The 13781-nt window shown below is 36.6% G+C and overlaps 2 pseudogenes; both read right to left on the reverse strand.

Moving 5' to 3' along the window:
- Positions 1-1146: 1146 nt before the first annotated feature.
- Positions 1147-1271, reverse strand: LOC116355592 (uncharacterized; annotated as a pseudogene).
- An 11555-nt stretch (positions 1272-12826) lies between these two features.
- LOC116355564 (uncharacterized) lies at positions 12827-12935 on the reverse strand (annotated as a pseudogene).
- Positions 12936-13781: the final 846 nt, after the last annotated feature.

Raw genomic sequence — 13781 nt, forward strand, 5'->3', positions numbered from 1 at the left:
TACAAAGCCTGCACACTTTCACCTGCCTGTCATGTATAACCCTGAAATATTCAGCCCCCTCCAGAGTCTCAAACTTCGTCGAATATGGCAACGATTGGACATTGTTTGTAAATCGTACCTTACAGAAACGCATACCGTCTGCAAATTCCGTTCCAGGCCACATTCTCCTCTTGATTGTAGACACTGCTGTGACTCCCCATCCAGTCAATTTATTTATTATATCCTCATCCGTGATATATGTCGGTAAATTCAGAGAGGACACCACCAGTTCATCATGTGACAAATCCTTCGCCATTACACGAGTCTTTCATTTTAAATCCATCCATAAGTCTCTCCTTCCCTTTTGCATGACTCATTGTTATCTCATATTTATTCTTTGTTTTAAAACGACACCCCACCACCAAACCGCATACCTCCTTGATCCCCCGTAGAAGCTCCATCATCGTTATCTTGTCCTCCCCAATGATCTCCACCGCCACTGTTAAACTTCTTTCAAACACCCGGGGAACAGCCCGCTCCCCAGCCATCTTTTCTCCTGCAGCACCTCTGTCAGTCTTCATGTCCCCTTTCGAATTCTTCCCAGTATTCAAAGCAATATCGCCCACTCTTCGGTCCAAATCAGAAACCAATCTCCTACTCACATTCATGCTTCTTTACAAGTCTGTTTGGTCTTTCAAACTTCCCTTAAGGAAATGAAAAGACCTTTCCCCTAACAGCGCAAGCTGCTAGGGGAAAATTCTCCACTAATTATTCCAATAAGAATTGTTTAACAAAAATCACCAAACAATTTTTTTTTGAACTTCAAAACAGCAAACAATGTATTTCTCCAACTCAACAACCAACTTCCTCCAAACACTTCCTCAATCCCAAAAAGGGGCGTGCTCAGGCCGGTGTGGTCGTAAGCGAGAAAATATCCCTTGGTGCACTATATAAAGTCAAAGTGAGTCTGATTAACAGCTGTTGCATTTTCACCATTTAGATAAGCATCTTTGTGTCACTCAAAAAGTGGAAGAAATTGCATATACTGTTGCCATAATTTGTAGCACAGATTGTTGGATGAAATACAAACTAACCTTGATTACTTATTTCAAAGCGAGGGCACATATTTCAGCCTTGTGGGAAAAAACGGACAAAGAGTTGACAAAAAGCTTACAGCACCTGGTATTCCCAGGCGGTCTCCCATCCAAGTACTAACCAGGCCCGACCCTGCTTAGCTTCTGAGATCAGACGAGATCAGGTGTACTTTAAAAAAAAAATGTTTTATTATAAAATAGGATGAACAATTCCTCCTTTTACAAAATCAAAAAAGAAAAGAAAACCTATTAAAACCCCAATCATCCACCAAAACCAATTAATAATTAAAACCAAGTTTTCCATTCGACTCAATTTCAATAAAAGTGCTCCCCCACACAAACAATTTTTCTAAATTACATCCACCATATTTATATATTACTTCTATATCTTTCTCTAAAATACTTCTAAATAAAACCTCCACACTCACAATTTTTCCTTCATAATGTCCCAAATTCCTTCTTAGTCTTACAGCGTATCTGGCATGGCTAAGAACAAAATTCATCAAATTAAAATTAAAAACTTTGCTTTTCCCAGTTAAACCAAACAGAAACAACCTCTTCCACTCAACCCCAGCAACAATCTCTTCTCCCCAATGTTGTACTAAAATCCCCTTTAAAAACTTATGAAACTCTTCTAATCTACTACATTCAACAAAAAAGTGCTTAAAATTTTCCCGCCCCCATACCACAAATATCACATTCTCTTTTAACATCTCTATTTATTTGATGTAAAACCACGTTCGTAAATATCCTATTATGTTTCAATTTAAAATCATTGTCTTCACATTCTATAGAATTATATTTTACATTTACATTCTACCATATTGATTGCACATCTATATTTGCAAACACCCTAGACCACACTTTTTCCGAAGCAGGAGTTTTTATCTCTCTTAAAATACATTTTTCATAAACCTTTTTAACTTTCAAACCTGACAAATCATACTTCTTCCCATTACTTTCATAATATAAAACCGGTAAACCCTTAGCTCTTGTAGCCACCTCTTTATTTATTAACACACCCCACTCCCCAGGAAGACATCCTAATATTCTCTTATACATGTTCTCCACAGTAGTTCTACTTATTTCATCATTTTCTTCATCCACATTATCAAATATTGCCTTACATGGAAGGAACCCCGGAATGACCTCATATAAAATGCCCAATCTGTCTCATCCCAGCCCTCATAAAATATTTACAAAACAACATCTTATTATTATACTGTATCTTGGGATTTAAAAAAATTGGCTGATTTAAAATATTGTCTAAATTGGTACACTCATAATAAATATTTGGTAAAAACTCCCCCCAAACCAAAAACACTTCTCTATAAAACAAAGGTATATTACCCAACATTTCCTTTTTTATACACATCAATAAACCATTGTCCCCCATCCTCCCAGCCTCCTGCAAATACTCCTTAAAAAATCGTTTCCATCCATAATCTAATTCACCATATAAATATTTACTTACCATTTTGACTCTAATTGCTTTTTTCCTCACATTTAAATCCACCAACTTCAAACCCCCCTCCTCATAACCTGCAATCAAAGTTTTAAAAGAAATTTTCGCACCTTTCCCATCCCATAAAAAATCAACTAAAATCTTATTTATTTCCGATAAAACCCATTCTGGTACGTCTAAAACATTCATGACATGAATAAAAATTGACATCAGCAAGGAATTTACAACAATTACTTTCCCTTTTAATTTCAAAGACCTTCCCCTCCACATATTTACCTCCTTTCTAACTTTATTTATTACACCACTCCATGTCAGATCCCTAGCTTCCTGTTCCTTCACCCCTAAAAACACACCTAACACCTTAAAATAATCATTTACCGTTTTAAAAGGAAAAATCCCCTCATTAATCTTCCCAACATACATTATTACTGACTTCTCCATATTCACTTTTGCTCCTGAGGCTTGCTCATATACTTTAAAACACTCCATCACCCTTTTAACACTTCCCTCATCTCTAACTGTTATTGTGGTATCGTCTGCATATTGATGAATTAAACTAAAACCTCCTTGCGGAGTCTCTACACAATTTATAAAATTATCTTTTTTAAGGTATGCCGCTAAGGGTTCTACCGATAAAACATACAATAATGCTGATAAAGGGCACCCCTGTCTCACCGATCTCTCAAGAATAAAATAATCTGTTAAAACCCCATTACATTTTACTCTACTTTTTGCCTTTCTATATAATAATTTTATCCATCCTATTATTCTGTTTCCAAACCCATATTTTTCCAGTACCCTAAACATAAAATCATGTTCCACTCTGTCAAAAGCTTTATTAAAATCTATACTTAAAACAATTCCCCCTCTCTTATCGCTATTCATTTTATTTATCACATCTCTAAGTGTAATAATAGTATCAGCTATGTCTCTTCCAGGCACACTATAATTTTGTGTAGGTGCTATAATATCATTTAAAACCATCTTCATCCTATTTCCCAATATCTTAGCTAAAATCTTATAATCTGAGTTTAATAAACTAATTGGCCTATAATTCTCCAATTTTAATTTGCTCCCCTTATTTTTATATAAAATCGTTATCAGCCCTGTCACCATGGAGTCTGAAACAGTATTATTATCATCCATATATTGATACACTTCCATTAAAATCGGTGCTAAAAAACTTTCATACATTTTATAAAACTCTGCAATTAGTCCATCTACTCCAGGACTTTTATTTATTTTTAAACCCTTAAATGGCATCTGTCACTTCATCCACTGTTATCTTCCTATCACATCTTTGCTTATCCTCAACACCAATTTGCACATCCACACTACCTAAAATCTCCTTTACACACCCCTCATCCACCTCCCCTTTCTTAAATAAATCCTTATAAAAATTCTGTACGGTTTCTAATATCTCAACATAATCATTTACCACTTCACCCTTTACATTTTCTATCTCACTAATATATGATTTCGTCTGTTTAGTTTTCTCTAAACCAAGAAAAAAAGACGTACATTTCTCCCCTTCTAACACATACTTTGCCCTACTTCTAATAGATGCCCCCTTACACTTATCTATTTCACATTTGCTCAATTGTGCCTTTAAATCTAAAAACCTTTCAATATTATAAATAGGATCAATATCACATTTCCTCATTTCTTCATTCAATTTTTCTCTTAAAAAATGTTCTTCTCTTGTCATCCTACTCCTCTTCTTCCTTGCATATCTAATACTAAAACCTTTCATTTTTTTCTTTACATTTTCCCACCACTGGCACTTATCATTCCCTTTTTGCTTATCCTCCATTTCATGTTCTATCAAAGATTTAAGCTGTATTCCATATTCTTCATCACCTAGATACCCTGCATTCATGCACCATATTCCTCCCCCTTTCCTTTCCTTATCTAACCCCACCGAAAATGTTAACCCAGCATGATCACTAAAAGTTGTAAAAATATAATTAATATCCTTCATAAAATTCCTTAACCCTTCATTTACTAAAACCAGATCTATCCGTGTCTGTTTCAACTCCCCTAAAACCACCTGCCTTCTAGAAAAACCTCTCTTATTCGGGTTCTCATCTCTCCATATATCAATCAGACTGTTTTCACACATAATCTTCCTTAAAACCCCCCTCGATACGTCACTTCTAAAAATAGCTCCCCTTGACATATCTAATCTATTCATTTTAACATTAAAATCCCCAACTAAAATACAATTACCCTTGCACCATTTCCCTAATTCTAAAAATAAATTCCTTCGCTCTATCTCATTATTCGGCGCATAAATATTTATAATCCTAAAAACCCTATTCATATATTCAAAATCCAAAATAATATTATCATTATATATCTTCTTCACATTTTCTACTACATCCTTCCTTAATAAAATTGCAACCCCACTTGAATTCCCTCTGCCATTGTTTACATAAAAAAAATCCCTCCATATTTTTTTTACTTCTAAAACACAAACATTATCCCAGTGTGTTTCTTGAATACATAAAATATCTGAATTCTTCATTTGGACTATGCTATTAAATTTTCCCATTGTTCTCAAACCATTTGCATTTATTGACATTATATTGACCATTCTAATAAATAATAAAATAATAAAATATAATTTCATTATCCTCTACCTGTTATCCAGTTTCTTTCTTCTTCCACCCTTTCTCTCCCCCTCTTCCCACCGCTTTCCTCTTCCTGTATCCTTCCCTCGTTCTTTCCATCTTTTGCCCATCATCCGTGTCCGATATCTCCTCCAAGTCCATGTTATCCAGCCAACTCCCACTCTTGGCATCCACCTCCGTTGTGCTCCCCGTATTCATCTCCACTTCTGGTATAGTCGTTGTGCTCCCCGTGCTCATCGCCGTCTCTGGTATTGTCATCAACTCCATAACCCCCTCCATTTCTTCACCCCCCAAGCTACTTGTTAGTGCTGTGCTTTCCCCCAAAACCTGTGAGCCCCCCGTGCTTCCCCCCAGTCCACTCCCCCCCTCCTCCTGAAAACTCCCTCTTCTTATTTCTGAGTCCATACTGCTCCCAATTTCATTTATCTTCTGGTCCTTCTTCCTTCTTCCTTCCTCCGTCTCTCCACCTTCCACCACGTCCTCTCCTCCATCTTCTTCTCCTTCTTGCGACAATACCACTGCTTCCTCGAATATTGTTTGACTCCCCTCTTCAGCCCCAACCTCTCCACAGTTGCACTCCGCCAATCTCTTTCTGCATCCACCACAAAAATTCCTTTCCTTCTCTCCATCACATTCTCTCGCATAGTGTCCTTGATTGCCACACTTAAAACACTGAAATTCCGGGCAGTCTTTAACTATGTGCCCGGGTTGAATACACATACGACACACTCTGACCTGTTTGTCATGAATGACCCTGAAATATTCTGCTCCCTCCAACATCTCAATTCTTGTAGAATAAGGTAATGATGTCACTTTTTCTGTGAACTTGACCTTGCAGAAACGTGTCCCGTCAACCACCTCCGTTCCTGGCCAAACTCTCCTCCTTATCTCCGAGACGGCCGTCACTCCCCAGCTACTCAGCTTGCTCAGTATCACACCATCTTCTACGTATACTGGGAGATTCATAAAAGACACCACCAATTCCTTCACATTAATATCTCTCGCCAGAATCCTTGTGTCCTTTATTCGCAATCCATCCATTAACCGTTCTTTTCCTCTTTCATTTCTCATCGTAATTTCATACTTCTTTTCTCCTTTCATTCGGCATCCCACCACCTCTCCACACACCTCCTTAATTGCTCTTAGTAGTTCCATTGTCGTCACTTTGTCTTCTCCTTCCAACTTAATTGCCACCGTGTATTCTTTTCCATATTTCATTCCTTCGTTATCTTCATTTTTCTTCCGTTGCGCCTTTTCGTTGTCTTTGTCCATTCCGTTTATCTTTTCCATGTTGTCCGTCATAGTGAAAAAAAATAAATAAATAAAAAACCTCTCCCCCAAGCAGAAAAACTGCAAGGGGGAAGACTAACCAAACTTTAAACTATTCAACTAAAGAAAATAATAAATTATACTGCAAAAACCAATTAATTTAACAAAAATAGCTCTCGAGCAAACACTCTCCAGCAAACACTCACTCACAGCTCAGACACTCGCACCTGTCGTCACTTCTCCAATCAGGAAATGCGTACTCAGGCCGGGGTGGTCGTAAGCGAGAATCTCTCTATTGGTGCACTATATAAAGTCAAAGTGAGGCTGATTAACAGCTGTTGCATTTTCACCATTTAGAAAAGCATCTTTGTGTCATTCAAAAAGTGGAAGAAATTGCATATACTGTAGCCATAATTTGTAGCACAGATTGTTGGATGAAATACAAACTAACCTTGCTTACTTATTTCAAAGCGAGGGCACATATTTCAGCCTTGTGGGAAAAAACGGACAAAGAGTTGACAAAAAGCTTACAGGACCTGGTATTCCCAGGCGGTCTCCCATCCAAATACTAACCAGGCCCGACCCTGCTTAGCTTCCGAGATCAGGAGTACTTTTTATTTTTTTATTTTATTATGAAAAAACACATAATATTTACAACATTCAGTCAATAATAATTAAGGATGAACAATTCACCCTTTTACAAAATCAAAAAAGAAAAGAAAAGAAAACCTATTAAAACCCCAATCATCCACCAAAACCAATTAATAATTAAAACGAAGTTTTCCATTGGACTCAATTTCAATAAAAGTGCTCCCCCACACAAACAATTTTTCAAAATTACATCCACCATATTTATATATTACTTCTATATCTTTCTCTAAAATACTTCTAAATAAAACCTCCACACTCACAATTTTTCCTTCATAATGTCCCAAATTCCTTCTTAGTCTTACAGCGTATCTGGCATGGCTAAGAACAAAATTCATCAAATTAAAATTTAAAACTTTGCTTTTCCCAGTTAAACCAAAAAGAAACAACCTCTTCCACTCAACCCCAGCAACAATCTCTTCTCCCCAATGTTGTACTAAAATCCCCTTTAAAAACTTATAAAACTCTTCTAATCTACTACATTCAACAAAAAAGTGCATAAAATTTTCCACCCCCGTACCACAAATATCACATTCTCTTTTAACATCTCTATTTATTTGATGTAAAACCACGTTCGTAAATATCCTATTATGTTTCAATTTAAAATCATTGTCTTCACATTCTATAGAATTATATTTTACATTTACATTCTTCCATATTGATTTCACATCTATATTTGCAAACACCCTAGACCACACTTTTTCCGAAGCAGGAGTTTTTATCTCTCTTAAAATACATTTTTCATAAACCTTTTTAACTTTCAAACCTGACAAATCATACTTCTTCCCATTACTTTCATAATATAAAACCGGTAAACCCTTAGCTCTTGTAGCCACCTCTTTATTTATTAACACACCCCACTCCCCAGGAAGACATCCTAATATTCTCTTATACATGTTCTCCACAGTAGTTCTACTTATTTCATCATTTTCTTCATCCACATTATCAAATATTGCCTCACATGGAAGGAACCCCGGAATGACCTCATATAAAATGTCCCCAATCTGTCTCATCCCAGCCCTCATAAAATATTTACAAAACAACATCTTATTATTATACTGTATCTTGGGATTTAAAAAAATTGGCTGATTTAAAATATTGTCTAAAATGGTACACTCATAATAAATATTTGGTAAAAACTCCCCCCAAGCCTCAAACACTTCTCTATAAAACAAAGGTATATTACCCAACATTTCCTTTTTCATACACATCAATAAACCATTGTCCTCCATCCTCCCAGCCTCCTGCAAATACTCCTTAAAAAATCTTTTCCATCCATAATCTAATTCACCATATAAATATTTACGTACCATTTTGACTCTAATTGCTTTTTTCCTCACATTTAAATCCACCAACTTCAAACCCCCCTCCTCATAACCTGCAATCAAAGTTTTAAAAGAAATTTTCGCACCTTTCCCATCCCATAAAAAATCTACTAAAATCGTATTTATTTCCGATAAAACCCATTCTGGTACGTCTAAAACATTCATGACATGAATAAAAATTGACATCAGCAAGGAATTTACAACAATTACTTTCCCTTTTAATTTCAAAGACCTTCCCCTCCACATATTTACCACCTTTCTAACTTTATTTATTACACCACTCCATGTCAGATCCCTAGCTTCCTGTTCCTTCACCCCTAGAAACACACCTAACACCTTAAAATAATCATTTACCCTTTTAAAAGGAAAAATCCCCTCATTAATCTTCCCAACATACATTATTACTGACTTCTCCATATTCACTTTTGCTCCTGAGGCTTGCTCATATACTTTAAAACACTCCATCACCCTTTTAACACTTCCCTCATCTCTAACTGTTATTGTGGTATCGTCTGCATATTGATGAATTAAACTAAAACCTCCTTGCGGAGTCTCTACACAATTTATAAAATTATCTTTTTTAAGGTATGCCGCTAAGGGTTCTACCGATAAAACATACAATAAAGCTGATAAAGGGCACCCCTGTCTCACCGATCTCTCAAGAATAAAATAATCTGTTAAAACCCCATTACATTTTACTCTACTTTTTGCCTTTCTATATAATAATTTTATCCATCCTATTATTCTGTTTCCAAACCCATATTTTTCCAGTACCCTAAACATAAAATCATGTTCCACCCTGTCAAAAGCTTTATTAAAATCTATACTTAAAACAATTCCCCCTCTCTTATCGCTATTCATTTTATTTATCACATTTTTAAGTGTAATAATAGTATCAGCTATGTCTCTTCCAGGCACACTATAATTTTGTGTAGGTGCTATAATATCATTTAAAACCATCTTCATCCTATTTGCCAATATCTTAGCTAAAATCTTATAATCTGAGTTTAATAAACTAATTGGCCTATAATTCTCCAATTTTAATTTGCTCCCCTTATTTTTATATAAAATCGTTATCAGCCCTGTCACCATGGAGTCTGAAACAGTATTATTATCTTCCATATATTGATACACTTCCATTAAAATCGGTGCTAAAAAACTTTCATACATTTTATAAAACTCTGCAATTAGTCCATCTACTCCAGGACTTTTATTTATTTTTAAACCCTTAATTGCATCTTTCACTTCATCCACTGTTATCTTCCTATCACATCTTTGCTTATCCTCAACACCAATTTGCACATCCACACTACCTAAAATCTCCTTTACACACCCCTCATCCACCTCCCCTTTCTTAAATAAATCCTTATAAAAATTCTGTACGGTTTCTAATATCTCAACATAATCATTTACCACTTCACCCTTTACATTTTCTATCTCACTAATATATGATTTCGTCTGTTTAGTTTTCTCTAAACCAAGAAAAAAAGACGTACATTTCTCCCCTTCTAGCACATACTTTGCCCTACTTCTAATAGATGCCCCCTTACACTTATCTATTTCACATTTGCTCAATTGTGCCTTTAAATCTAAAAACCTTTCAATATTATAAATAGGATCAATATCACATTTCCTCATTTCTTCATTCAATTTTTCTCTTAAAAAATGTTCTTCTCTTGTCATCCTACTTCTCTTCTTCCTTGCATATCTAATACTAAAACCTTTCATTTTTTTCTTTACATTTTCCCACCACTGGCACTTATCATTCCCTTTTTGCTTATCCTTCATTTCATGTTCTATCAAAGATTTAAACTGTATTCCATATTCTTCATCACCTAGATACCCTGCATTCATGCACCATATTCCTCCCCCTTTCCCTTCCTTATCTAACCCCACCGAAAATGTTAACCCAGCATGATCACTAAAAGTTGTAAAAATATAATTAATATCCTTCATAAAATTCCTTAACCCTTCATTTACTAAAACCAGATCTATCCGTGTCTGTTTCAACTCCCCTAAAACCACCTGCCTTCTAGAAAAACCTCTCTTATTCGGGTTCTCGTCTCTCCATATATCAATCAGACTGTTTTCACACATAATCTTCCTTAAAACCCCCCTCGATACGTCACTTCTAAAAATAGCTCCCCTTGACATATCTAATCTATTCATTTTAACATTAAAATCCCCAACTAAAATACAATTACCCTTGCACCATTTCCCTAATTCTAAAAATAAATTCCTTCGCTCTATCTCATTATTCGGTGCATAAATATTTATAATCCTAAAAACCCTATTCATATATTCAAAATCCAAAATTAAAATCCTCCCATTATTATCATTATATATCTTCTTCACATTTTCTACTACATCCTTCCTTAATAAAATTGCAACCCCACTTGAATTCCCTCTGCCATTATTTACATAAATAAAATCCCTCCATATTTTTTTTACTTCTAAAACACAAACATCATCCCAGTGTGTTTCTTGAATACATAAAATATCTGAATTCTTCATTTGGACTATTCTATTAAATTTTCTCATTGTTCTCAAACCATTTGCATTTATTGACATTATATTGACCATTCTAATAAATAATAAAATAATTAAATATAATTTCATTATCCTCTACCTGTTATCCAGTTTCTTTCTTCTTCCACCCTTTCTCTCCCCCTCTTCCCACCGCTTTCCTCTTCCTGTATCCTTCCCTCGTTCTTTCCATCTTTTGCCCATCATCCGTGTCCGATATCTCCTCCAAGTCCATGCTATCCAGCCAACTCCCACTCTTGGCATCCACCTCCGTTGTGCTCCCCGTATTCGTCTCCACTTCTGGTATATTCGTTGTGCTCCCCGTGCTCATCACCGTCTCTGGTATTGTCATCAACTCCATAACCCCCTCCATTTCTTCACCCCCCAAGCTACTTGTTAGTGCTGTGCTTTCCCCCAAAACCTGTGAGCCCCCCGTGCTTCCCCCCAGTCCACTCCCCCCCTCCTCCTGAAAACTCCCTCTTCTTATTTCTGAGTCCATACTGCTCCCAATTTCATTTATCTTCTGGTCCTTCTTCCTTCTTCCTTCCTCCGTCTCTCCACCTTCCACCACGTCCTCTCCTCCATCTTCTTCTCCTTCTTGCGACAATACCACTGCTTCCTCGAATATTGTTTGACTCCCCTCTTCAGCCCCAACCTCTCCACAGTTGCACTCCGCCAATCTCTTTCTGCATCCACCACAAAAATTCCTTTCCTTCTCTCCATCACATTCTCTCGCATAGTGTCCTTGATTGCCACACTTAAAACACTGAAATTCCGGGCAGTCTTTAACTATGTGCCCGGGTTGAATACACATACGACACACTCTGACCTGTTTGTCATGAATGACCCTGAAATATTCTGCTCCCTCCAACATCTCAATTCTTGTAGAATAAGGTAATGATGTCACTTTTTCTGTGAACTTGACCTTGCAGAAACGTGTCCCGTCAACCACCTCCGTTCCTGGCCAAACTCTCCTCCTTATCTCCGAGACGGCCGTCACTCCCCAGCTACTCAGCTTGCTCAGTATCACACCATCTTCTACGTATACTGGGAGATTCATAAAAGACACCACCAATTCCTTCACATTAATATCTCTCGCCAGAATCCTTGTGTCCTTTATTCGCAATCCATCCATTAACCGTTCTTTTCCTCTTTCATTTCTCATCGTAATTTCATACTTCTTTTCTCCTTTCATTCGGCATCCCACCACCTCTCCACACACCTCCTTAATTGCTCTTAGTAGTTCCATTGTCGTCACTTTGTCTTCTCCTTCCAACTTAATTGCCACCGTGTATTCTTTTCCATATTTCATTCCTTCGTTATCTTCATTTTTCTTCCGTTGCGCCTTTTCGTTGTCTTTGTCCATTCCGTTTATCTTTTCCATGTTGTCCGTCATAGTGAAAAAAATTAATTAAATAAAAAACCTCTCCCCCAAGCAGAAAAACTGCAAGGGGGAAGACTAACCAAACTTTAAACTATTCAACTAAAGAAAATAATAAATTATACTGCAAAAACCAATTAATTTAACAAAAATAGCTCTCGAGCAAACACTCTCCAGCAAACACTCACTCACAGCTCAGACACTCGCACCTGTCGTCACTTCTCCAATCAGGAAATGCGTACTCAGGCCGGGGTGGTCGTAAGCGAGAATCTCTCTATTGGTGCACTATATAAAGTCAAAGTGAGGCTGATTAACAGCTGTTGCATTTTCACCATTTAGAAAAGCATCTTTGTGTCATTCAAAAAGTGGAAGAAATTGCATATACTGTAGCCATAATTTGTAGCACAGATTGTTGGATGAAATACAAACTAACCTTGCTTACTTATTTCAAAGCGAGGGCACATATTTCAGCCTTGTGGGAAAAAACGGACAAAGAGTTGACAAAAAGCTTACAGGACCTGGTATTCCCAGGCGGTCTCCCATCCAAATACTAACCAGGCCCGACCCTGCTTAGCTTCCGAGATCAGGAGTACTCAGGCCGGTGTGGTCGTAAGCGAGAAATGATCACTTGGTGCACTATATAAAGTCAAAGTGAGTCTGATTAACAGCTGTTGCATTTTCACCATTTAGATAAGCATCTTTGTGTCACTGAAAAAGTGGAAGAAATTGCATATACTGTAGCAATAATTTGTAGCACAGATTGTTGGATGAAATACAAACTAACCTTGCTTACTTATTTCAAAGCGAGGGCACATATTTCAGCCTTGTGGGAAAAAACGGACAAAGAGTTGAAATTCCACAAGGCATTTCTAGACGAATCATGTCTGAAACTATCACATCTCGAGACATCCATTCTAGTACACTTCACGTTCAAATCTCCTACCAGTATACAATTTTCTGAACACAGTGATCTTAGGTTAATAAACATATCTCTCCTTTCCGATTCAATATTTGAAGCATAAACATTAATTAGACGAAAAATTACATTTTGCACTTCAAACTCAATAACAATAAGTCTGCCCTGATTATCTGCATATACCTGCTTGACATTTTGAACCACATCATTTTTTACCAAAATAGCTACTCCACATGTTTTTTCACTTCCGTGACTACAAAACATTAGCTCAGACCATTTGCTCTTAATCTCCAACATTTTGGAGTCTGTCCAATTAGTCTCTTGAAAACACCACATGTCAGCTTTCACAGACACCAAAACCTGCTCCAATTTGTTCATATTTCTCAGACTGTTCCCATTTAGTGATGCAACTTTAATCATTGTTAATGTGTTCAGAAATATAGTCAAAGACAAACATGTCATTTCAAAATAGACTTTTTCTTTTTACCAGATCCCATCACCTCCCAAGCTTTCGTCAATGATCTCTTATTTCTAGCAAACAGCTG

Source organism: Oncorhynchus kisutch, linkage group LG20 (genome assembly GCF_002021735.2).
Source record: "Oncorhynchus kisutch isolate 150728-3 linkage group LG20, Okis_V2, whole genome shotgun sequence".
Lineage (NCBI taxonomy): Eukaryota > Metazoa > Chordata > Actinopteri > Salmoniformes > Salmonidae > Oncorhynchus > Oncorhynchus kisutch.